Source organism: Canis lupus, chromosome 37 (assembly GCF_048164855.1).
Source record: "Canis lupus baileyi chromosome 37, mCanLup2.hap1, whole genome shotgun sequence".
Classification (NCBI taxonomy): domain Eukaryota; kingdom Metazoa; phylum Chordata; class Mammalia; order Carnivora; family Canidae; genus Canis; species Canis lupus.
The window spans coordinates 10721580-10747313 of record NC_132874.1 but is presented as its reverse complement, the minus strand read 5'-3'; the positions used below and the strand labels follow the sequence as shown (position 1 = coordinate 10747313).

General features: G+C 41.2%; 1 protein-coding gene across 13 annotated transcripts in view; it reads right to left on the bottom strand.

Moving 5' to 3' along the window:
• Positions 1 to 25734, bottom strand: part of ATXN1 (ataxin 1) — a 413109-nt gene that overhangs the window by 339477 nt on the left and 47898 nt on the right. The window contains exon 1 of one of the 13 annotated variants that reach the window (XM_072814241.1): positions 16089 to 16192. The exons of 11 other annotated variants lie outside the window; for them this stretch is intronic. The gene's annotated coding sequence lies outside the window, so the exon portion shown is untranslated. Of the gene's footprint in view, positions 1 to 15688; positions 15836 to 16088; positions 16193 to 25734 lie in introns of those variants that run through there. One more of the 13 variants, XM_072814242.1, reaches the window with a different exon arrangement.

Sequence of the window (25734 nt, the reverse complement as noted above, 5' to 3'; positions counted from 1 at the left end):
GACAGCCTTCCAAAACTAATTGTGGCCATTAGGATAAAGAGAGCAGTTTCTCGGCTTCAGGGCCTTTAGGGTTATTTCAGCTTTTCCACCTCCAGCTGTCCTGCAGGAACTTTTGACGTGGAGCCCACCTTACGATTCATAAAGCAGAAGTGTCCAGAAGAATGCTTTCCTGCTCCCCATCAGAGGGCCGAAGACCTGAGCCCTTGCTCTTCCACATTTCGGAGATTAGAGTCAACGGGTCTGGGGACTACTTGATGATGTTTATGACGGGCAGACTCTTGGATTTAGGCTTGGGACAAACAAACCTTTCACATGAGTTCTTAAAAACAGACAGTGTTCTGTTTGAATTCTTGAACCCCATTCTAGTACAAACATGCTTGGCATCTAGTGCCAGAGAGTTTTCTTCTTGGCAAACTGCTCCGCTGCCACCATGGGTATTACCACTTAGGATCCCTCCAGTCCTTCCTTTCTTCCCCTGCCCCTCATCCCCTTTCCCCTCAGATACTATCTGTGCCTCGGCTGCAGGGGTACAGGCTACGCATCTGGGTGCCGATGAGCTGTCAGAGCCTCTGGCAAGGGTCATGGTTCACGCCACACTTCTTCTCCCCGCCCCTCCTGGGTCTGGCATGATGACAGATGGCCATTTTTTTCATCATTTGTCTGTGACTGTGACACAGACCACAGAGTCAACAAACCCAGCCCATGACTGATCCTATGAAGACCCAGAGACAGCCCGAGGTCACCCTCAGCTCCAAGGACCTGGAGTTTCCACACTTGTTCCAAATGTCTTCAAAGGAGAGATGGCAGAGAGAAATAACCTTTCCCAGCTCTCCTCTCTATGCTTTTGGAAAGACCTTAGACTTCTCTGACAGTGAATAAGTAGCAGCCCTTGGAAATGATCAAATCCATACCCCCTCTTGCATTAGAAAATATTCTTTAGTGGAGGCCCGATTCCTTATTGGATTGCTTCCTGCTGACTAAGGATGATTTTTTTTTTTTTCCCCTAGGGATTGATTGAAACCTAAGAGTTGGAAATGTTCTTAAAGATCATTTGATTTAGTGGTCCTACAAACTGAAAATGCCTACTAGCTGCAGTAATACAGTTTCCTGGACCTCAACCTCCCTCTCCACCCCAAGCTCTTGGCTGAATGGGAAGAGGCCGAGAGGGGGATCCAGAGCTACTTCGGTGGTGGTGGTGGGGGTTCTGAAGTCACATCTGAAAACCACTGAGAGAATCCAACTTCCTCATTTTTCCTAAGGCCCAGAGAAGTTAGGTTACTTGTCAAAGGCCATACAACAGTTAATGAAGAGCCTGACTTCCACACAGTTTCCATGTCGCCAGACCACTGACATTCCTCTTTGCCTGCGTTTAGTATTTAAGTAAAGTTTCAGTCATTTGAGTCTCTGCTAATACAGATAATGTCTTCCTTTGGCTATATAATTCCATTTCTTTGAATTTATTGCGTAACCTACAAATTTTTGGTCTTACACGCAAGTGTCACCTTTCTCATATTAGGAGTGTTTCCTAAAAACAAATTATGGATTCTTCATTAATTCATCTTCATATTCTAGAGGTGATAGAGGCCTCAGTGAAAACAAATGAGAAGCACACTCAATGAAACTTTCTGTAGGAAAACCAAGGAAATGGCCAATAAACTAAATATTTGTTAACCTCTCCAAATAACATGCACACACACAAACGCACAACTACCCTTCAATTTCTGGCTCTAGGCACCACTTATTACCTGGGAAAGGACTTAAATGCTTTCAGTGTTTATGTGCCGTGAATGTATAAGTGTGCTATAAATTTTGTTCACTACTGAACATTTTGATCACTAGTGTCATTTGTTCATTAGCCTATAATATACACTGATAGTAAAATAATAAAACTGCATTTTGCACAACACTGGCCTCTCCACCCCACCATCCCCCAGCCCTGTTATTCAGAATGAGTGGGTACAAAATATTGGGTTTCCCCTTTTCTGGGGATGAACAACTGAATGAGTAACTAGTGAGGGCACCATAGGTAGTTCCCCCACCCACAGACCCTTTTGAAAAGAAATGCACAATATCGCTGCTGCACCCATACCACACACAAAAAAACCACCACTTTTAAAGTCAACTTCTTATATAAAATCCAGCAGTACTCCCTGTGAGGAGCTGAAGAAGAAAATACTGCTTTTTGTTCATTGTAGGGTGTATGTAGCAAGGAGTTATATTTAGCTAAATCTGAGTCTAATTTATATAGCTAACATAAAATGTTTACAGGTGATAAAAAGGTTAGAATTTATATCAAAATAAAACAGGAGATAGAGGGACCGGTCATTGTTCAACCTTTAAACCATTAAAAGCTAAAACATTCGCCAAGTGTTATTAAACCCTTAAACAGAAAGATAATTTCACAAGGTAAAGGTTATCTTCTTTTTCAATAAATTCTTTAAAAGCGGAAAGAATTGACTTTAGCTCTACCTATTTGTTATCTCTGTTCTACATACAAACTCTTAAAAATGGAATGCTTCCCAGAATAAACACATTCATAAGTATTGGATTATTGATATAATTTTATATAAATTTTAAATATTTCTGATAATTAAAAGAATATCATAATATAGAATTTCCTTAATTGATAATTTTTTTATCTTTGAAGAATCTTCCATACATGCATGCAAATTCCCAAAATGACAAATTAAGAAAAATACTCAAAATTTGTTGACTTTTAGCTTTTTGATACTATGATCTTGCAGGGCATGATGGTACAGGAAAGAACAGTTTCACTAATAATTTGTTACCCAGAGTACATATAGTCATCCCAAAACATATAACACAGAGTCTGCAATTTAAAAATCATATCAAGGGTGCCTGGGCAGCTCAGCTGGTTACAAGCCCAACTCTTGATCTCAGCTCAGGTCTTGATCTCAGGGTTGTGAGTTCAAGCCCTGTGTTGGGCTCCACACTGAGCATGGAGTCTACTTTAAAAAAAATAAAATAAATTAAATTTTAAAAATAACCATATCAAACTCTGATATATATGATGTATCTTTGTGGACTTCCAATCTTATGCTTTTCTGAAGTAGTATGTCCAGAGGCATGAAAAACAGAGGCCATTCAAATCTGGTAACACACCATGAATTAGTGAATTATCTTAACAGTTCCTGCCCTAATTAAGACCAGTAAGAAAGGCATCCATCCAATATTCCAACAGACAGCCAAAGTTTCTGGTTGTGTAATTATTTACTTCGTAGGGGTCCACCTCAAAGGCATGAGACACACAGGTTTATAAGCATAATGCAGAAAAGAGATGTTTATGTAAAATGAATTACTTAGGACAAGTGAACTTCTCTGAAATAAAGATCCTTAGCCACTAGAACCACTCAATTTTACACTCTAGGCTAGAAACAGAAAAGATTAAATAATATATTCATACGTGGAGCCAATTTTTCCATCAATTAACAAGCAGGAGACCTTACAAGCATTTTAAGGCAAGATTTTTTTCTAAGTCCTACAAATACAAGTACAGCCTCTCCAGACTTTTTTTTAAACATAATTTATTTAAAGATGTAAACAAAGTCAACCAAATAAACAACAAATATTTACTGAGAACCTTCTATGTGGCCAAGATTATGTTTCTAAGTCCTAAGTACTTTTAGGATATTTACAAAATTATTTAACTTTATAAAGTATTTCAATAAATAATGCAGTCTTCCAAAATGTGCACAGGGCTGTAATTCCATCTAGTTTCTACAATGACACTATAAACCTTGGATGGAATTACAATCTTAATGTGAACAATCAGGGTGTGCTACTCCACATGCTTGGGGAGTCCATGATGAACTCAGTTTCTAAAATAATAACCACCAAGCCAATGGCATGTAATTACAACCAGGAAGCCAAGCTGTCTGCTGGCTAGTGTAGGAGAAATGTTCAGTTGAAAGTACCACTCACCTCCCTGTAGCAAAATATATATAATATATCTGAAAAACTTCTTCTTTTCCAAAATTTAAACCTTTTAAACTTCTGGGATGAGAAAATTTTCCACTAGAGTCTACCGATACATGTGTTCTAGATCAGTGCTGACAAGAGCTTCTAGATACTAACAGTAAAATCTTAGAATCTCCTAATATCACCTTCATACACCTAAAATGTAAACTCCAAAGAGTTCAATATATTAAGAAACAGGAAAAAAAAAAGCATGCTCATGGAGCCCTAGGAAATGACTGGCATTTCTTCTGATTCTTTGGGACTAGCCTGACATTTATTAACATAAACAAAGCAAAATGCCTTGTGTCTGTAAGAGGGAAAAAAATAAAGATTTATCTAGAGAGATTAAACTCTGGGCTGTAGAAAAATGAACTTAGAAACAGACCCAGAATTTCCCTGGGAAAACAAAAGACAATGACACTATGAATCAGCATTTTTCCTCAAGCAGCAAAGAATAAAAGAAGAAACACACACAGGAAAACAAACAATATGAGGAATGAAGACAAAGATGCATACAAATTTAATCTAGATATTTGTATTTGGGACACACATGATTTCCTTGATATTTTCATGCCTTCATCATATGAAACTTTATTTGGTACTTACAGAGGTCACCAAAACTCTGTTAATCAGTATTGCCATAGCAACCAGGAGACAAAATAATAATTCTCTGCCAGAAATCCTCCCCAAACAAAATACAAGGCATAAAGAAACTATATTTTCCTATGTGGCCACTTCCAACACCATCATGCTTCTATCGCAGGGGTGTGTGACATTCCCTTGAAAACTCAGTTCACTGAGGGACCTCTTGTGGATTACGTGTCACTGGGTTCCTGTATCACTGACTTGAGAATTTTCTAATAACATTAGCTGTTCGGTTCATTTTCAAGCTCCTGGAGATTTATGTATACTATATCAGAGTGGTTGCCTAAAGTAGAAAGTATCAAGATAGGAAGAAAAAAAATGATGAATTTCCATGACAACGAGACATATAACTTAATGGCTTTACTGAAAAAGTCTTCTTGTTAAAAGAGGGTAGGGGGCTAACATAATGTCTGTCTCTTGGGGAGTTCATCCCTCCCTATAACTTGAGAAACACATGCTTGCTGCCAAGTAAATAAAGAATTCGTGGAACAGCTCTGAAGTCACAGACAGAATAAGTGGAGACAAGGTTCTAAGTTGATTTCCAGAGGCAAGTTGGTACACGAATACCAAGTTAACAGCCCGAGGCTTCCCTGGCTGAGGACCTCTTTATCAATGACAGGTAAACCCCCTAACTTTGGCCTCCTCCATAGAATGCCAACAAAATTCTGAAATTGTGAAGTACTGCTTAACACCGAAGGCTGAGTAATTTTTCATAAGTTGTAACATCCTCTTGGATGGAATGTCGCCAGCTGGACTCAACGTAATATGGCAAACCAAAAATACAAGGGTAATGGGGAAAAGAGGGAAATCCTTATATGTCTGCTTTCCACAAAATATTCTTGGTGACATTCAATCTGCTTTCCTCCTTCTCAGTGACAAATGCGGCTACCTACCAAAACTACCAATAAACTACTTCATAAAATTAAATCGAGTATCTTGAGATTCCCACTAATGATATCCCCAACAACCACCAGAAAGCTGGTTAGACAGCTTTCTCTTTTTCCGAGGTGCTTTGCTGAAAGGAAACGTGGGAATAGATGTGCATAGTGATAAGTGTGTGTATATGTGTGTGTGTGCATGTTTGTGTTGAAACATAGTACCTTCCCTCTACGCAGAGGGGATTTCCTGCCTGGCATAACCACCAGGCAAATGGAGACAATACTTTTTCTTCAGGACAGAGCCTGTGAGTCAGGCAGTGCTATGGGATTGCAATGCATGAGGTCTGCTGAAGTCATAGGAAAGCAAGTTTAGGGCCTGGAGCTGTTCTATTCCAGATGGAAAAGAATGGAAAAGGAGGTGAACTTTGTTGGCAATTAAAAAAATTTTAAACAAATTTCTCATGTTTTCTCATTTGGGGTTTTTACCCATTCCAGGAGAGCGAGATGAAACAAACCAAAATGGTAAGTATTCTGGATTCCTACCAAAACATGGAAGAACCCGGCTGGTTTTTTTTGTTTGTTTGTTTGTTTAAAGTATTATTTGCACTCCAACTGAATAACCTCTAGGAGGAGGAGAACAATCCTGATAAGCTTGACCATGATCTGTAATACTCCACTCTATCAGCTACTTGACTTTGTCCAGTGCCCATAGCCCAGTACCGCTATGCCTCCTCCTGGAAACTAGACACGTGAAGGACATTTATTTATTCACATTACCAAAGAGATTAGCTCCAAAGTTCTCTTCAACATTTTACAGCTTTCCAGCCGTTCCTCATTCTTCACAGGTAATTAACCTATTGATGGGCTTAGAGCAGCAACAGTGTTAGAAGCCACAATACATTGATGATAAGTTATAAACCAGGGGAGAGGATAATTGGAAAATAGATTTCCAGGCTCATTGGAAAATATATTTCCATTTATTGAAATAAGCACACACAACTTTTCAGGAACATGTGAATCACAGAACTGCAGCATTGGCAGGGACCTCAGAAAAGCCTTCTGTTTCAACTCCTTTTCCGAATAATGAGAAAATGGAGGTACAGAGAGAGTGGCTTGTCCAGACAGATTGAACGCAACACGAATTTAGTTAGAGCTGTCTCAAGTCTGACTGGGCTACACAGTGTGGCATCCTCTTTCCCAGCTGGTCCCTTTGCAGATGGCTCAGTTCGAGCCACCCATGCCTCCTGCCCTTGGGTCACCCAATTACATGTTAGGAAAGATCTAGGAAATAATGACTCAGCTCTGAAAACTGAGAATAAGACAAAAGAATAAGAGGAGATCAGAGAGGAGGCAAAAAGACTCAAACTGCAACCTTCTTTATTATTTGCAAACACCACCTGCACCTACGAATGAGTGGTGACATAATGTGATGCACACTCCATGTGTAGTGATGAGGGTGATGTCCATGAGGAATTTCCCTGGACGGGTTACATTATCGGCTCTTTTCATCATGGGCATCAGCAGGCAGAGTGGCAAAGCTCCCTGAGGGCAGGAACCCCGTCTGTCTTGCTCATTATTAGAGTCCCTAAACCTAGAAAGTACAGGGCACAAAGTGGGTGCTCTATAAAATTCACTGAAAGAATGAATGTAAACTACCACGAGGCAAGAAGAAGAAAGACACATAGTTTGGAAGTGCCGACGTAGTGCTATCATGCATGGTAGGAAAAAATGAAAAAAAAAAGCCTATTTAAAATTTAAAAGAATGTTAAGGGGCGCCTGGGTGACTCACTTGGGTAAGCAGCCAACTCTTGATTTCAGCTCAGGTAATGATCTCAAGGTCATGAGGTTGAGCCCCGCTTAGGGGTCCGTGCCCAGTAGGGAGTCTGCGTAAGGATTCTTTCTCCCTCCCTTTTCCCTCTGCTCCTCCCCACGCTTGTGTGTGCTCCCGCTCTCTCTCTCTCAAATAAATAAATCTTTTTTAAAAAGGTGGGGAGGCGATGTTTCTAGCAGCAATGTCCACAATAGCCAAACTGTGGAAGGAGCCTCAGTGTCCATCGAAAGATGAATGGATAAAGAAGATGTGGTTTATGTACACAATGGAATATTCCTCAGCCATTAGAAACGACAAATACCCACCATTTGCTTCAACGTGGATGGAACTGGAGGGTATTATGCTGAGGAAATAAGTCAATCGGAGAGGGACAAACATTATATGGTCTCATTCATTTGGGGAATATAAAAAATAGTGTAAGGGAATAAAGGGGAAAGGAGAAAAAAATGAGTGGGAAATATCAGAAAGGGAGACAGAACATGAGAGACTCCTAACTCTGGGAAACGAACTAGGGGTGGTGGAAGGGGTGGTGGAAGGGGAGGGGATGACTGGGTGACGGGCACTGAGGGGGGCACTTGATGGGATGAGCACTGGGTGTTATTCTATATGTTGGCAAATTGAACACCAATAAAAAATAAATTTATAAATAAAAAAACCTGCAAAAAAATAAAATAAGGTGGGGAGGGATTGTATTTATTAAAAAATGAGGTATGTTAAAAGCGTAAAGCATCTACAAAGCAATTGCCACCAGTTACATCTATTAAGTAGGTACCACAGTTAAACCAATAAAGTTCCTGTGTTAGCAGGAGCTTCCAGCCTGAAGCACATGGTCAAGAAAGCACTGTAAAGGGTGGTAAATGGTCATTGAGAAGACACTTTGAACAAAGAGGTAAAAGCCAAGCAAATGTGGTTGGAATGGAGGACAAATGGCAGCTTTAGGTGCTATGTGTTCAGACGGAATAAAAGCAGCCATTGAGTATCTTCTCATGAGCCCTATGTAGTTTATAGAAGTGACATGTAGTTTACAGAAGTGTCTGCTGGCAACCCCGGGCATCGACATTGCTCCTTATGCTTTTAAGTTCAAAATTCTACTTTATCACAGTCCCAAAGAAACTATATAACGAGTCATTTGGATGATCACTTTGGGTTCCTAGACAACTTGCTAGCTCTCTCATGATATGAAGTTGTAAGTGTAGACAAGTGCAGCTGGGTATAATAGTGTCAACAAATATAATGATCAGATTTGCCTACTTTCAAGACTCAAGGGGCAGCCTGGCTGGCTCAGGGCAGCCCAGGTGGCTCAGCGGTTTAGCGCCTGCCTTCAGCCCAGGGTGTGATCCTAGAGACCTGGGATCGAGTCCCACATCAGGCTCCCTGCATGGAGCCTCTTCTCCCTCTGCCTCTCTCTCTCTCTCTCTCTCTCTCTCTCTCTCTCTCTCTCTCTCTCTCTTTGTGTCTCTCATGAATAAATAAATGAAATCTTTAAAAAAAAAAGACTCAAGAAAAACAACACATGCCATTAATACACACACATTCACACAAGGGGGAACAAATGTGATAGCTTCTTTAAAACTTTTAATCTGGTTTTGGCCATTGTGAATAAATGATAATAGAAACTATTTTCAAAAATAAAGGTTACAGAATAAGCACTGTGTTAGGTGCTTTACATGTACCTCATCTCATTCTTAGAAAGAATTTAGGTGTTCTATCTCTTTGTTTTACAGATGAAGAAACTGAAGAGCAGTAAATCTCAAAATGGCAGATCTGGGCCCAAAACCCAACATACAGGCAGAGGTCTTTACAGATTCCCACAGACCTGTCTCCTGATTGACCTCACACTGGCGAATCTACACACTGAGTAGCAGTATGACATGGAGGAGAGAGCCTTAGCCACACAGCCCAAGCTCCTGGGTTCAAATCTCAGCTCCACCACTCACTAGCTGCATGCTCTAGCCTCTCACCGTGCCTCGGGGTCCTCCTCTCTAAACATCAGAATCACAACAGTACTCAGAGAACCAATATCTACCTACTCACACGGCTTTTGGGGAGATTGCATGAGCTGATAAACATGCCACAGAGAACACAGTAAGCACTCAAAAATATTACGGTATGCAAATGTTGAGTATCCTCTGGAATGCTAACAAAAACATTGAATTCTGGAGTCAAGCGGCCTTGGCCATCTATGTACTATGTGATCTTAGCCAACTCACTTAAGCTTTCTGAGGTCCATCTGCATCTGTAAAAATGGGATGCCAGCTGCCACGCTTCCTTCTTGGGATTGTCGTAAGAATCAAATAATGGGAGTGCCTGGGTGGGGTAAATGTCCAACTCTTGGTTTCAGCTCAGGTCATGATCTCAGGGTTGTGAGATCGAGCCCCGAGTTGGGCTCCGCATTCTGTGCAGAGTCTGCTTGAAGCTCCAAGTTGGGCTCCTCATTCTGCACGGAGTCTGTCTCTCCCTCTGCCTCTCCCCTTCTTGCCGCCTCTCTCTCTCTCTCTCTCAAATAAATAAATAAATCTTAAAAACAAAAAGAATCAAATAACAGATGACAAGTTAGGTGAGACAGCTTTCGACACTCAAGCACGCTCTATCTATACTACCATGGTCCGTGGGAATGATTATCATCAATTTTCAACCTCTCAAAACCAAAAAGATCATCCTTATCACATTCTCTCCTGCCTGCGAATTTAACATTAAGCAACAGTTCCAAAGTCTTGACACCACACTCCTTGGGATAACAGAACAAATGTCTGGTCAGCCAGGACTCAATCAGATGGAACTCTATTATCTGCCTCCTTCTGCACACCCACTGTGAGAAGGTAATTGATGTTCATCATGACCCCAAAGCACTCCAAGACTCCAAAGTACCTTCAGGGAAAGATTAAATTATATTCAGCCTCGTTTATTATAACGTGTATTTAATTATACTCAGATTCTTTGAAAACTGGTGACCTAGGAAAAGCACAGACAGAAAGTCACAGGTTCTCTCTGCTAACTGGAAGCTTCTCCTCACCATTCCACCTCCAAACACCCTTTATCAGAGTTTACTGTAAAACACAGCCCACTCAGGGGTAGGAAAAACTGGGAATCCAGCACACTAATTATACAAGTCAAAAGAACCTTGCCCTACATAATCCTCAAGGACCACTAATGTGCAGAAATATTAATGTCAAAATCTTGAAACGATGAAAAATTTAAACTATGTAAGATCCCTACATGTTTCAAGTAGAACTTTTGTTTTGCTAATAATGAGTTTAGACACTTGAACAAGGAATAACGTACATATACCACTATATATGTATATTATCAGTGCTCGGAAGTGTAAAAAAAGATCACTAATGGTGAACATTATGCTCTTTAGAGTGGGAAATAACATTTTGTTTGCTAGTTAAGCGTTGCTCCTTGTTTTAAAGAAATTAGGTGTAGGCTAATGAGGAACTTAATACAAAAATCAAGTTATACTTATTGGAGTTGTTAAATTATGGCTTTTTGCCCTTGTTAAAATTATTTCAATGAAGTTAACATTATATTTTCCAATTAAAAACTAAGATGCACATGTGAGTCTTATTTATTTATTTATTTATGATTTATTTTTTATTTTTAAATTTTTTGCAAATGTGAGCCTTAAATGTCGTATTTCGGTGTTGGGAGAAAAAGGACTGGTTGTATACTATTACACTCCATCCAATATATGGCTCCTTTCTGGAGAATTCCTCAGGAGAGTGGCCTCCCACCTCTGCCCAAACATCTTAGGTGACACAGGTTTCATTACCTCATCAACCAGTTTGTTCTATTTTCAGGCCATCTTGATGTTAGCATGTTCTTCCTCCAGTGGAAGAACTCTTAAAACTCCTAACCTTAAACTTCCCTTTTGTTCAGATTTATTTGGGTCCTCGGGAACCACTTCAGTAAGTGATTTCACTTCCCATCTGGCCCTCTGCTAGCCTCGCTCATTTTACCAGTTAAATAACAGCCTGCCTGTACACATTTTTCACTGTTCCTCTGTAGGCCATGGTGCCATTCCTCATAACCATGGGCCAGACCAGCTGAAGGGTCTTTGGCACCAAGGGTCCATGGGAGACTACAACAGGCAGGGTTGTAAGGACATTATGGGACTTGGTAGGCTTTCATGGGATCCAGGGATAGCACACACGGTTTCTATGAAAGAAATACTCAGAGTTCCAAAGGTCGGTTTATAATCTTTCCAAAAAGAATCAATTTATAGATCACTGCTTCTCCTTTGGGGGGAAATGTTTCTCTCTCACACACATACAGAGCATAATTTATCACTTGGTCTTCTTAGTCACGTGATGAGGCCAGTGCGTGTGTTGGTGGATGCATCAAGTCCCCCATCTCTTCCCCTCTCAGCTGAAAGAAGCTGACAAGAAGCAAGAGTGGTAGAGCCAACAAAGCCATGCTATTCAGATTGCCACCTCTCCTCTGCTTCCTGGAATAACAGAGCTGAAGAGAGCGGCCACGAGCATGGATTTCTCTGTTCCCAGGAGTTCCTACCCAAGTACTTGGACAATGCCAGCCAGGCACGTGGGACAGCCCGTGAGGGAATGAGATGGCCCCTGAAGCTCCTGGTTGACAGCAAACAGGTCTCCCGTTCTTCCTTGTTATAGTAAACACTGAAGTCCTATACAAATGTCATATTATAGATTCATCTAGAGCCATGACTGGTTGAAGCAGAGAAGGGACCTTATTTATTTTTATTACTTTTATCCAGTACCCATTTGGGCTGTCATTAAATTAAAAATGGCATGCACATAGGCAGCCCCTTACTTTATAGATTAACATCCTATTTTGCCTGGTACAGTCCTCTTTGGCTGGCTCAGCCTCCACCACCCAGAACATGGCCATGACTGCCTTGGCCAAGCTGGCAGGTGGGGGTGGCAAGGGGTTTGGATTAAGGTAGACAATTCAGACTAGTGATTTTTATAAGCTTGGTTATCTGGTTTCCCTTAAGTTTACAACAGATGACACCAAGGCAAAGAAGAGGAGCTGTAAGACATGGCAGCCAAGAAAAGTGAATGAGACAGAGGCCACGACATCAAGAAGAATTACAAGCTTCTGGGGTGTCATAACTGTCCTCTATCAGTGTAATCACTTCAGAAAAATGACAATAAATCTCCAAGAAAAAGGATAAATTAATGTTCGCCCTCCCACACTCTATTTAGGAAACTGTTTACGGCGTTTTACGATAACTTCTTCCTGAAAATGTTGAGGTTTCTTTTTTTCTTCCTTCTAATAATGTCAGCACTTGATGCCTTTAAATATGCTGACTAAAACATACTATCTGAAAGCAGTTAATTCCAGGAGTATACAAAATTAAATATTTAATACGAAACAAAAGTGAATAATCATTAAGGAACTTCAAAGAATGACAGTTTTATATTCTTTTGTGCAGAGGAACATTTGAATGAAAGAAATTGACTTTCTAACCTCCTGGTCAGAGCTCTGGCTGTCAAGTATAAAGGACAAAATAATTTGAAGTACAAGGACGTCACCAACTGCTATAATCTCCCCCTTGGACTTCCTTAAGACCCCTCCCGGCCTTCCATTCTCCTCAGATCCCAGTTATTGCAACACTAATATTTAGAATATTGTTGTTTAACAGCATTTACTCCACTCTTTTCTTGTTCCTTTGCACTTAATTTTTTTTTTTCGATTTTTTTGTGGTCTCTGAAGAGCTAAACCTAATTTTCCCTCTTTCTCTTAAACCCCTTCTTTCTGTGTTATTTTTCCCCATAGCTGTCCCCAACTCCCCAAATCTCTCATAAAGGAGGCTAACCTCCCACTAGGCTTAATCCTCAAATGTTTTCAATTTACTCACGGAAGAAAAAAAAGCCACCTCAACATTTTCAGGAAGACATTATCGTAAAATGCGGTATAAAGTTTCCTAAATAGAGTGCCCATAGTAAGTAAATGACCAACCTGCCTTTCCAAAAGGGACCAAACATTTCTGCCTTCTGACTTTCTAATATACTCCTAACAAAGCCAAACGGGGATGAAACAATAATAAAATCGGTCTCTTCACAACACTAAGGACAAATAAATAATCGAGTCCTTATAGGCAATGGGTACTGTTCTCACCAAGCAAAAGCCACAGTGCTCCTGCACCCCACCTACTAGGAGAAGGAGACCCACTAGGCCCTGGGGAGCCCTGCCCAAGGGGGATACAAGGAGATCCCTTCCCGAGTATCTACTGCCAGTCCTGGAGACACACCTCACCCTCCTCCGTGCCTCCCTATGGCTAAGAATACCAGGAGAGTGTTTGCCCATTCCTATCATCTCTTCCCAGGACACACAAAGAGATACTGTCACAGAGATTAATAAAGGCAAAAAAAGGGGGGGGGGGACCATTTCCACTGGGAGTGATTAACTTTTCACCTGCATTGCAAATAGACAGTGTCCATCCTTTATTTGAACAGCACCTGGAAACTCCAAATCTAAACACATCACTCGGTCATTAGTGACTTGCACTGAAGAAAGGGCTTCATGGATACATAACTTGAGCAACCCATGAGGGAGAACAAGAATGTGTCTGAGCTGCACAGGACCAGCCCCTCTCTACCTCTCCACTCTGCCTCCCAAGACCTTGGAGGGGGCATTTTCTTTTCTTCATTCACACTGAACACAATGCTGGGCTTTTCTTTAACAAATAAACCTTTTTCTAAATAGGGTTGAAACTTCTAGGTAGTCAAAGCACACTGATGGGCATTAAAGACTGTGTGACATATGTACATACACGGTCATGCTGTATGGTAATGAGATTTCATGGAGGAAAGTTGTTTTTTTCTCATTCTTCTTGAAAGATGAGAACAAATTACATTGAAACTATAAATTTTCAAAACTAAGCCAATTTGAAGTTAATCCCAATAATAGAAAAAGATCCCAACTGAAGCTAAAATGTTATGCCCAAAGAAGAAAAAACACTGAGCTAGGAATCTCTGGAGAGCTGTTTTTTCAGCCTCAGCCCTTATACAAACGAGCTGTGTGTTGTAGGGCTGGTCACTTAACGTCACTACGCCTCGGATTTCTCTCTGTAAAATTAGAACATTCGGTAAGATTTAAAGACCTTCCACCAACTCTAAAATTCTGATTCTATGACTGTCCTTCCAATTCAATAAAATGAAATACAGTGTTCAATGCTGCTTTCTTTTTCAACTAAGCTCATTTTTTTGAAAGGCAGACAAGCTCCAATATGCCAAGAAAATCTAACCAGAGAGGATTTTTTTTAATCTCACTCGTGCAACCAAGGTCTGTCCAGAAATTAATACCTGATCTTGACTTCCAGAAAAAAAAAAAGTCTCCTTTTTTGTTTTCTTCTGTGCAATGCTCAGTTCCCCACTAGACAAGACATAGTATGTGCCTGTAGAAGTTCATGTGTATTTGCTGCTCTGCTGTGTTCAAGGGTTCAGCAGCTCTAAGGTAGAAAGCAACTTCTCTATTCTTCACTGTTTACACTGTGTTTAAAAGGGCAACAGAAACGGCTCCGAAATACCCAGCCAAATCTTGCTGTCCTCTGTCTGAACGGTTACAAGCTACAGGCTAATCTCAGAATCTGTGACCTCACCACCCAACGCTTTACAAACTGAGTAACTACTTCCCCCGTCCGTTACTACTCAAATGACAAAAGTGAAAATAAAAGGGAACTGCAGGTTAGGAGTGAGTAAGGATGCCGAGGGAGAATAATCAGGTCTCCCTGAATCCAGAGGCACATTCCAAGTGGGCTTCGGGGCTGAATCATTTGTTTATCGATGGTTTTATCCCCCTGGCTCCTCACTGTGCAGCCTCAGAACTGCTTGTGGGTCATCGTAAGAGGGTTCTTAAGCACAATGTGACTTCCAGGGAGAGAGCTAAGCCAGACCACACGGGGCGAGCCAGCAGGACAGATACTAAAAAGCGATAAGGAGAAAAAGAGGCACTTGTTTTCATTAATGCGAGACCTCACCAACTTCCTTAGACTTCCCCAAATGAAATGTCAGACTCACGTGATTTTGAAGAGGAATCAACTTTTTTTTTTTCCCTTTGCCTCTTAGAAGAGAAACACATTCAAAAGTCAGGACTTGACCACACAGACTTTGTTCATCAACATGAAAGACAGAAAAGAAAAGAAAGAAAAAAAGAAAAAGAAAAAGAAAAAAAAAGAAAAAGAAAAGAAAGGTTTCCCAGTAGGAAGCAACACAGTCCGGAGTTTAAAAAATAAAACTCATCTGCTCAGGATGAAACAAACACACTACTCAAAATAAACTGAATGACACCTAAAATGATCTGCTGAATGAAAAGAAACGCTGTTCTAAGCCCTCCCCCTCCCAAAAAAATAAGCGACTACGAAGCAATGGGAGCTTACTCTGTCTTCCTCAATTACAGTTTCACGGAACACATGTGGCAGGCAGCTGGTGCAGATCGGCTCCCCTAGATCCCGATTCCGGGGTCTTCTCCGACTTTCCCGTGGCCGCCCCTTCCTGCCAGCCACCCTGGGAACTTGGGCCGGCCCTTGGGAGCGAGGTGCCCAATCCTTGAAGAACTAAGCTCCGGCAAGGATGTGGGAACGTCCTTCTTTCTCTGGATCTGGGGTACAGATGGGAAAACACCGCCTGTTCTGCCTGTGTGGTTATTCTGTTTCTGCTGGGGGCACATCTCCCCATGTTCTGGACTCTCTCCCCCTCCCTCCCCACGGCCATTCCTGGCTGATGGGGGGGCCGGAGGCGGCGTGGGGTGGGGGGGTGGGGGGTCAAGTGTAACCTTACCAGGAGATCGAGCTGTCTGGTGCCGAGCAGGAGTCCCCAGATAACCGCGTAATCGTGGCCATTTAGAGAGAAGCACAAGGCTACTCCTGTTCCTTTTACTGTCGCGGTTGCCATGGCCGACCCAAACAATATACCCAGCCCAGCTCCTCCGTCCTCCCCCTCCTCCTCCCCCCTGACCACCTCCCACAGACCTCCAATGTGGGCAGGAGGAGGTGACAAGTGCTCTGCTCGCAGATGGGCACAGAGAGGCTGCACAGGCTGCACAGGCTGCAGAGACCGAATGGGCAGGGCAGCCCCAGCCCCGAGGGCACGAAACGGGCAGAGCAGACACACTGTTTGTAGCTGCCGGGCTCCGCTGCCCCGCGTTTCTGCCTCATTTTCCCAAGTGGGAAACGGCTCTCAAGAAGGACAAGCAACCGGAGGGAACCCCAACTTGAGAAAACAGAGATCACCTTTAAACCTTGGTTGTACTACAATCAGCAAAACGAATGGGGGAGGGGGGGAAAGACAGGGAGATCCTGGGGGCAGTGGCATCGGGACACGGGCAGGACCGCCCCGAAGGTCGCCTGTCAGCGTCTGGGTCACATGTAATTAACAAGGCTGTGATCTTGTTTAAGGCAAATTCCTGTTTGAAGACGCCATTTAAAAAAATCCAGACACAGAAACCACACAAAGAAAGAAAGGGAGAGAGATTTACCCTAAAAATAAACCACCAATGAATTTTTTATAATACATTTTGAAAGTAAAGACCGACGAGCGCAGGGCATCGGTCTCGGGGGATGGAGCACCTGGACGGGACCCAGCTCCGCAAGCCGCTGTCCCTCCCGGCTAGTCATCTCTCAATCTGGAAAAGGGGGGAATGGAGCGAAGGGTCTTTAACCTCCCCTGCAACTCTGAAATCCACCTCACAACCTCCACGAACCGTGCTGCCACTAGGTCTGCACAAAGTCACATGGACAAGAACCGGGACGTGGGACACCACCATCTGCATTCTAACAGGTGCTGCGCCGGGCTGTGGGGTCAGGGTGACGCTTCCCCGCTTCCCAGGGCACTGATTTGAGGGAAACTCACACCTAACCTAAAACACTGCCGCTCTAGGACAGTCGTGGCATACATCACTGTGAATGGACTTAGTGTCATGGAACCCCACTTAAAGATGCTTATTAACATGGCAAGTTTTACGCTGTGTATTTTTAGTACAGTAAAAAAAGAACATCCACATAAAAGAGGGGAACCTGTGATGTGGCCCACACTGCAGGAATGCTCTGAAGTGGGCACTGCATTAAAAACGAAAAAAAGAGGGGGGCACCTGGGTGGCTCAGTGGTTGAGCATCTGCTTGGGGTCCCAGGATCGAGTTCCGCATTGGGCTCCCCACAGGGAGCCTGCTTCTCCCTCTGCCTATGTCTCTGCCTCTCTCTGTGTGTCTTCATGAATAAATAAAATCTTAAAAAAAAAAACCTAAAAAAAATTTTTTAAAACATGGTGTTTAGTGTTCATTTCTTATCTATTTTAATTTGGTCTCTAGGGTCTGCTGAGCACGGTTTCCACTTCCACCCAGGCAGGAGAGAAATGGCTCGTGCGCTGTTTCACAGAGGACTGTGTCTTCCCTGCCCACTCCCCTTCCCCACAAAAACTCATCCTACCGCCTCTGTCAAGAGCTACAGATCCCGCCTAAAAGCTCTGTGAGACACTCCCTCGAAGAATCTGCAGAGATCAAAATCTCAAGTGCTTGCTTGCCGAGGGACTGCTGTAATTTGAGGTGTTGCTTCCTTTTAAAGAATAAAAAGCAGATGCTCTAAGCTGATGAAAGTAAATGTCCTTTCAACACGTCTCTTTCTCTCGCACTTGAAACTCTTACCAGCGAGAAGTGCTTCTCACACTCAGGCAGGTCATTTCTGCACTTTTTACTTTTTCTTTGAAGGCTCAGAGCAGTGTGACTCCACACCTGGGTTAAATGATTCCTGACGGGGAGCCTCCTGAGGGCACCCCACACAAGGGCGTGCGGGCAGACAGCTGCCTGAATCCACGCATGGCACCAAGGGCATCGTCCCCCTACGGCAGAGCTGAAGGCATCCAAAGCTTCTCGGTGATCTTGCCACCAAGTCTCAAAGCCACACACACAGGCTTAGTCATTTCCAGATTCTGCACAAATACATACCTAAGAAATCGCCCTACAAGGACCCCAGTGTAAATAAGGGAGGGGGAGGGGAGGCAGTGCCAAAGGGTCTACTGAATTAGATCTAATCTCGGCCCCGCTAGAATTTTGGAAACCTCATGACCTGCCACTAGGCGTCTTCTCTCTGTAAAATGTACACAGTGGACCCAAACCATCCTTGAAGCCCTATAAGCTGGAGCACTCCATGAGCACGTGTGATCTGAATATGGTACAACTGCCCCAGGCCATTTACGCAGCAGGCCGAAGTCAAGGTGGACTGGAGGGGTTAGGGGGAAGCAGCAATCAGCACAGAGTGAAGGCAGTGCCACTGGCTCCCAGCTCCACCTAAAACAATTAGAACCCCAACTGTGTTGCCCAGCCCCACACGAGGTTCTGGGGAGATGCAGAAGGCACTCTGGTCCTCAGTGAAGCAACTGCCAGAGGAGGTCACTGAAATTCAATCATGGAACTGAATAAAATCACGTAAGTTAAACACCTAGTACAATTCTTTGATGTAGCAAACACATAAGCTGCAGAGGCCCCCCTCTGAGGTCTAGAGCTGTTTATCCAAGTACGTGCTGGACACCTCCACCTGGAGGCCCTCCTTAGTTCTTCTGCTGGGTTCCCCAATGTAATGAGTGGTATCACTGTTCACCCACTTATCCAAAGCAGAAACCCCGTCCTCTCACTCACCTTCAAGTCCTTAGATTCTGCCTCGTTAACAGCCCTCCAATCTGCTGTCTCCAGCCTGGTCCTGTCATTTCCACTGTCACTCCACGCTCCCCGAGAACAAGGGGGCTGAGTCTCCTGGTCCGTGCGGGATCCAGAGCACACAGACCAATGATTAGCATGAAGCAGGTGCTCCACGGTGGTTAAACAAACATTCCTCTGTCACCACCTGAATTTCTCTAACTGTTTCCTCTCTGGTCTCCCTGCCCACCACCTGGTCCCTTTTTATGCCACCTGCATCGCACTAGAAAAAAATGAGGTTTTTAAAACACACACCTGACTTCTCATATCCCTGCCTCACATCCTTCAGTGGGTTTGGGGTTTGCTTCACATTCCGGGTAAAAGCCAGGTTCCTGGGTTTGGCACAAGAAGCCCCTTCCTGATCCAGGCTTGAAGCTTTCCAGTGCCATCAGGCCTGCCTCCCTGACCTGCTCATTGCTCTTCTGTGTGCCCATGCATGCGCCATTCTGCACTTGTCTTTGTCTCTCCTTGCACCTGCTTGTCTGAACTACTCCTCATTCCCAAAAGCTCGGTTTGAAGGACATGCATTCTGCAAGCCTCCCCTGACTTCCTTTATCCCCACGTCATTCTGATTTAGAGGCCCTTCTCTGTGATTCTGTATTCTGTGCAGGCATTCATGAAATATTTGTCAAATTAATGAAGAATGCAGGGAGGGAAGGAAGGAAGGAAGAAGGGGGAGGGGGATGAAGAGAGACAGTGAAGCTCAAAAGAAAGAGAAGCCCCTGAAAGGATTAAGTTTTCTTAAAAGGTTAAGAAAACCAGTTAGTGTCAGAACTGGGACAAGAATCCAGGCCTCCTAATTTTCTCTGATGGATCTTCTTCCAAATCCAACCTATAAATGTTTTCTCAGGGATCTCTTCTCTTTCATTCTCTGTTGAGTCCTGTTGAAAGACCTCCTACAGTTTTACTGACTATTCCCAAATCTTTGTCTCCTATCAACTCTAGAAGTATATACCCAATTATCTGCTACCTAGATGTTCCCATCAGCAATCCAAGTTTAAGATGACAAGGAATAAAATAAAATAATTACATGATCCCCTGCTCTGCAATGCAAAAACAACGAAAACATTTCTTTGTCCTGGATCACCTGCCGCGTTCTACGCCCATTCATACCGTCATCTGAGACAGAAATGTGGAAATCAGCATTCAGTTTATTTTATTTTATTTTTTATTTTTTAGATTTTTTAATTTATTTGTTCGTGACAGATACATAAAGAGAGTCAAAGACACAGGCAGAGGGAGAAGCAGGCTCCATGCAGGAAGCCGGATCTCAGGTCTCCAGGATCACGCCCTGAGCCGAAGGCAGATGCTTAACCGCTGAGCCACGCAGGTGTCCCAGCATTCAGTTTTTTAAATGATCACTTCCGTACCAGGATATGTCATGTATTTTACATGTTTTACCTCGTTTAGCCCTTCCAACAAATACCTTCAGCAGAAATAGGATAACTGGAATTTGGAAAAGAACAGAGCAAAAATAGTAAAGAAATGTAATATATTTACCACTCATGCTTAGAGTCATTGACTTCTCTTTCTCTCACACTCCTCACCTACAAACACCCTGAGACTACCTATGACCCCCCCATCTTTTCACTGGACAGCCACTATACTAAACTCTTCTGCGCTACTGCAACAGGCCCCTGGAGGTATCTCTGCCTCCAGCATCACCCCAATCAATTCTACCCTCCACTTTGCCAGAAGCATGAACTTTCTAAAAGATCAAGTCCCTTCTGGTTCCATATAAGATGGGGCCGTTGCACAGGCTGCAGACTGATGCTCATCTAAGAGTTATGCCCATTAACCAACACAAGTATTCAGGGAAACTCTTGGAGAAACTCAGGGGAAGAGTGTTAGAAACAGGAGAGGTCTAATGGTTATGAGGTGGAGAGGAATTTAGGGAACAATGAAATCATTGGTTAGTCTTAGGGGAAGCTAAGTTTAGGTTAAGAAAAAGGTAAGCACTATAAGAATAATATAAAATGTATTCTTTTTAAACTACCCAAAGAAAGTCCAATCTATCTAAAGGATGGAAGGAATGGGGGGTGAGGGGAGGAGAAGCAAAAATAAATGACAAGTAGAAAACATTAGAAAAAGCTAAAAAGTCTTAATGAAAATAATAATAATTGGGTATAAAGTCACTAATCAAATAACAGAGACTAGTAGGGGTGCCTGGGTGGCTCAGTGGGTTGAGCGCCCGACTCCTAATTTTGGCTCAGGCCATGGTCTCAGGGTCAGAAGATCAAACCTCACAAGCCTGTTTAGGATTCTCTCTCCCTCTCTCCCTGTCCCTCCCCACCACTTTTGCTCCTTCTCTAAAAAATTAAATAAAAATAAAAAATAACAGAGAGTAGTATTGCACTTCAGCTATACATAATATGTGGGGGGGGGGGACCGCGATCCTTTTAAAATGAAGTATAAAACAAAGACAAAAATGAACTAAAAATTATGAATGAAATAAAAACAAAATCCAGGATAGTACTTTTATTATCAAATAAATGTTATATAAGGTAAAAAGCATCTGGAGACACTATACACTGGCAAAAGGAACAACTAATAAAGAAGACTGTATGATCATGATATATATGCATCTAACAAAATGGCCCCAAAATATTTAAAGCAATATTTAAAGTAAAATATTTAAAATATTTTCCCTATGGGGAAAATCAGATAAATCAAAAAAATTAAAAATGCAGTTAGCAACACCAACAACAAACCTTAAAAACTCCCCATATCCCTGGAAATTAAAAATACTTACTATTAAATAACCCTGAAGGAAACAAAATGGAAGTAATAAAATACAGATACTCCTTGAATTACAATGGGGTTACATTGTACAACTCATAAAGCCACTGTAGGATGAAAATATCTCAATTCAAAAATGCACGCAATAGCCATACCCTACCAAACATCACAGCTCAGCCTAGCCTACCTAAATGGACTCAGAACACCTGTATACTTATGTACTTTACTGAAAGTGAAAAACAGAAGGGTTGTACAAGTACAGAATAGTTGTCAGTGTTGGGGTTGTCTACCCTTGTGATCCGTGGCTGACAGAGCTGCCACTGTCCTGCCTCATCAGAGATGATTGCATTGCATTTCCTAGCCTGAGAAAAGACTAAAATACAAAATTCGAAGTGTGGTTTCTACTAAATGCATTATTGCTTTTGCTCCATCATAAGGTCAAAAATCATAAGTCAAACCATCTTAAGCTGGGGACAGTTTCTACTGAATTATATAATACAAGTATTTATTATATATCAAAATCTGTGCCATATGGCAAAAATGTGAGGGTTCACTGCAAGTCAGTAACTGACATCTGAACACCCTACAGCTATTATGGCCACATCCAGATCAACAGACTTGTAGATGAGGAGAATTACCAGAGCTAAAGGACCACTTTATAATAATTAAAGAGTATATATATTCATTAGGAGGGTATGATAAACCTAAAAGTGTATGCACCCGTTAACAGGAAAGAAACATTTCAAATCAATGATCTAGAAAAAAGGAGAATAAATTAAAGCCAAAGTAAGGACAAAGAAGGAAATAATAAAGATAAAAGCAGAAATCAATGAAACAGAAAACAAGCAGCAGTTCATTCTTGGAAAGATTAATAAAATTGATTACCTCCTAGCAAGACTAATCACAAAAATAAAAAGAAAAAACAAAATAACCAATATGAGAAGTGAAAAGGGGGATAATTTTGGAGATCCTACAGACATTCAACAGATAATAAGGAAATATTATAAGCAGTTTATGCCAATAAATTTGACAACTCAGATGAAAGAAATAATTTCTTGAAAAATAGAAAACATAATTTACCAAAATATAATGAAGAAAAAATTAAAAATGTGACTACTCTGCTCTCTGTTATGAAATTAAATTACCACAATCTTTGGCACACCATGATTCAATTGTTATGTATCCTAACTGTGGTGGTAGCTATTTAGCTCTATATTTGTATTAAAACTCGGAGAACTGTATACCGAAAGAAAAAGAGGATACTTTACTATGTATTTTTAATCATACTGTAATACTTCTAGAACCTTTGCATAAAGAAAAATCTAGGCCCAATGGTTTCACTACCGAATTTTACCAATTTTTTAAAGAAATAAAATCTTGCAAAAATTCTTTCAGAAAACAGTGAAGACAGCAATATTCTACCACACATTTTATGAGACTAACATAACATCAACACCAAAACCTAGTAAATGCTACACCATGGAAGAAAATTAGAGACAAATATTCTTAATGGACACAGTCGTAAAAATACTTAATAAAATATTAAAAGAATAGATAAGAATAGTGACAACTTCATAATGATAACTTTTTCTTATCCCAGAAACTCAGGGTTGGTTAAATATTTAAAATAAATCAATGTAATTCACCAGGTAGAGGAAAAAAGCTACATCTTATTAGATGCAGAAAAAGAACCACAGGAAATTCAAAATCCTTTGCTGATAACAAACATCCTCTGAAAATCAGGAATAGAAGGAAATCTCTTGAAGCCATTAGAGGACAACCATGAGAAACTTAAGGGTTAACATCACAGTTAATAGTGAAAGTGTGAATGCTTTCCTCCTAAGATAAGGAACATTGTTATGTGCCTACACTAGTAAGCAAATTTAGCAGTCCATAAGACAACGTCAATAAACAAAAATCAATTGTATTTTCCTATCTAAACATTAAATAATTTGAAAATAAGAGTCTAAGAAACTAAATTTATTATAGTATCAAAAAAACAAAATACGATTACATTTTACAAAAAAAAAAAAGGGAAACACAAAATACCTCTGCAAAAACAGGAAAATATTATTGAGAAAAATTAGTAAATAAAAGGACAGGGAGATACGGTATGTTTTTGGATTGGAAATCTCAGTTGTTACTGTGTAAATTGCCCTTAAATTGATTTCTTGTAATTCAATGTAATCCAAACAAAATTCTAAAAGGCTTTGTTTTCAGCTGTACAATTTGTTTTATTTATTTTATTTTGTCTGCTGTTAAGCTTTTGTTTTAGTTAACAGTGTTATACCTTAGTGCTCATCACAACAAATGCATTTAAAAGGCTTTTTTAAAAATTGCAACTCAATGCTAAAATTTATAGGGAATCTTAAAGAGATAGAACACCCAAAACAATCTTTTTTTTTTTTTTCACCCAAAACAATCTTAAAAAAGAAGTACAAAGTTAGAGGATTCATACTACCAGACTTACCATAAAGCTATTTTAATCAAGTTAGTAGGATATTAACATTAGTATAGCGTGCAGATCAATGGAATAAAAATGAGTCTTGAAACAGTAAATATACAGTCACTTGATTTCTAACAAAGACAATAAGGCAATTTGATGAGGAAAGAAAATCTTTTCCATAATTGTTTGATACATTTCAATAAATGCATGAAAAAAAATTTTGAACCTTGACTTTAACTTCACACCAGGCATTAAAACTAATTTGAGATGGGTCACAGATTTAAATAGTAAGGCTAAATTTAAAAGTAGAATAGCTTAGTAACCAAAGGATAAATAAAAGTTTATAAAGACAGAAAAATTATTTATCGTAAAAAATTATAAATTAGATTTTATTAAAATTAATAACTGCTTATTCAAAAACACAGTTAAGAAATGAAAAGATAGGGGTGCCTCGGTCGCTTGTTTAGTTAAGCGTCTGACTCTTGGTCTCAGCTCTGGTCTTGATCTCAGGGTCATGAGTTTGAGCCCCATGCTGAGCTCCACACTCGGTGTGGAGCCTACTTAAAAAAAAATTAAAAGGTAAGTCAAAACACTGGGGTGAAATGTGGTAATACAGATATCTGATGAAGGACTTCTATCTAGGATATACAAAGAACTCTTATACATCCAAAAGAGGCAACGAACCCAATTTTTTAAATGGTCAAAGGACTGGAACAGACACTGAACAAATGGCCAAAAGCACATCAAAAGGGTGCTTGACATCATTAGTCATCAGGAAATGCAATTAAAATCATGTGATATTTCATTTAACCACTAGAATCGCTAAAATTAAAAAGAGCGAGAACACTAAATATCGGTGAAGATTTAAAGTGACTGGAACTTTCACACACTCCTAGAGGGAGCATACAATGCTACTACCACTTGCTTTTTATAAGCAGTTTCTTATAAAGTTACACACCTACCCTGTGTCCCACTTAATCCACTCCAAAAAGAAATAAAACATATGTCCACAAAAAGAATTGTACAAGAGTGTTTATAGCTGCTTTCTTCATAATAGTTAAAACGTAAAAACTCAAACGTCTGTGAGCAAGTGAATGGATAAACTACAGCATACATACACAGTGGAATACTGGCCAGCATTTTTTAAAAAGATTTATTTATTTATTTATTTGAGAGAGAGAGAGGAGAGCGCATGAGTGGGAGGAGGGGCAGAGGGAGAGCATCTCAAGCAGACTCCCGCTGAGCGCAGTTATCACGGGCTTAATCCTACCACCCATGAGATCATGACCTGAGCCAAAACCAAAAGTCAGATGCTTAACTCACTGAGCCACCCAGACACCCCTGTACTGGCCAGCATTTTAAAAAATAATGAAGTCTTGAGAGTGCATGGGTGGCTCAGTCAGTTAAGCAGCCAACGCTCGGATTCTTTGGCTCAGGTCATGATCTCAGAGTCCTGGGATCCATCCGTGAGCTGGGCTCCACACTCAACGTAGAGTTTGCTTGGGATTCTCTCTCTCTCCCTCTCCCTCTGCTCCTATCCCCACTCACGCATTGT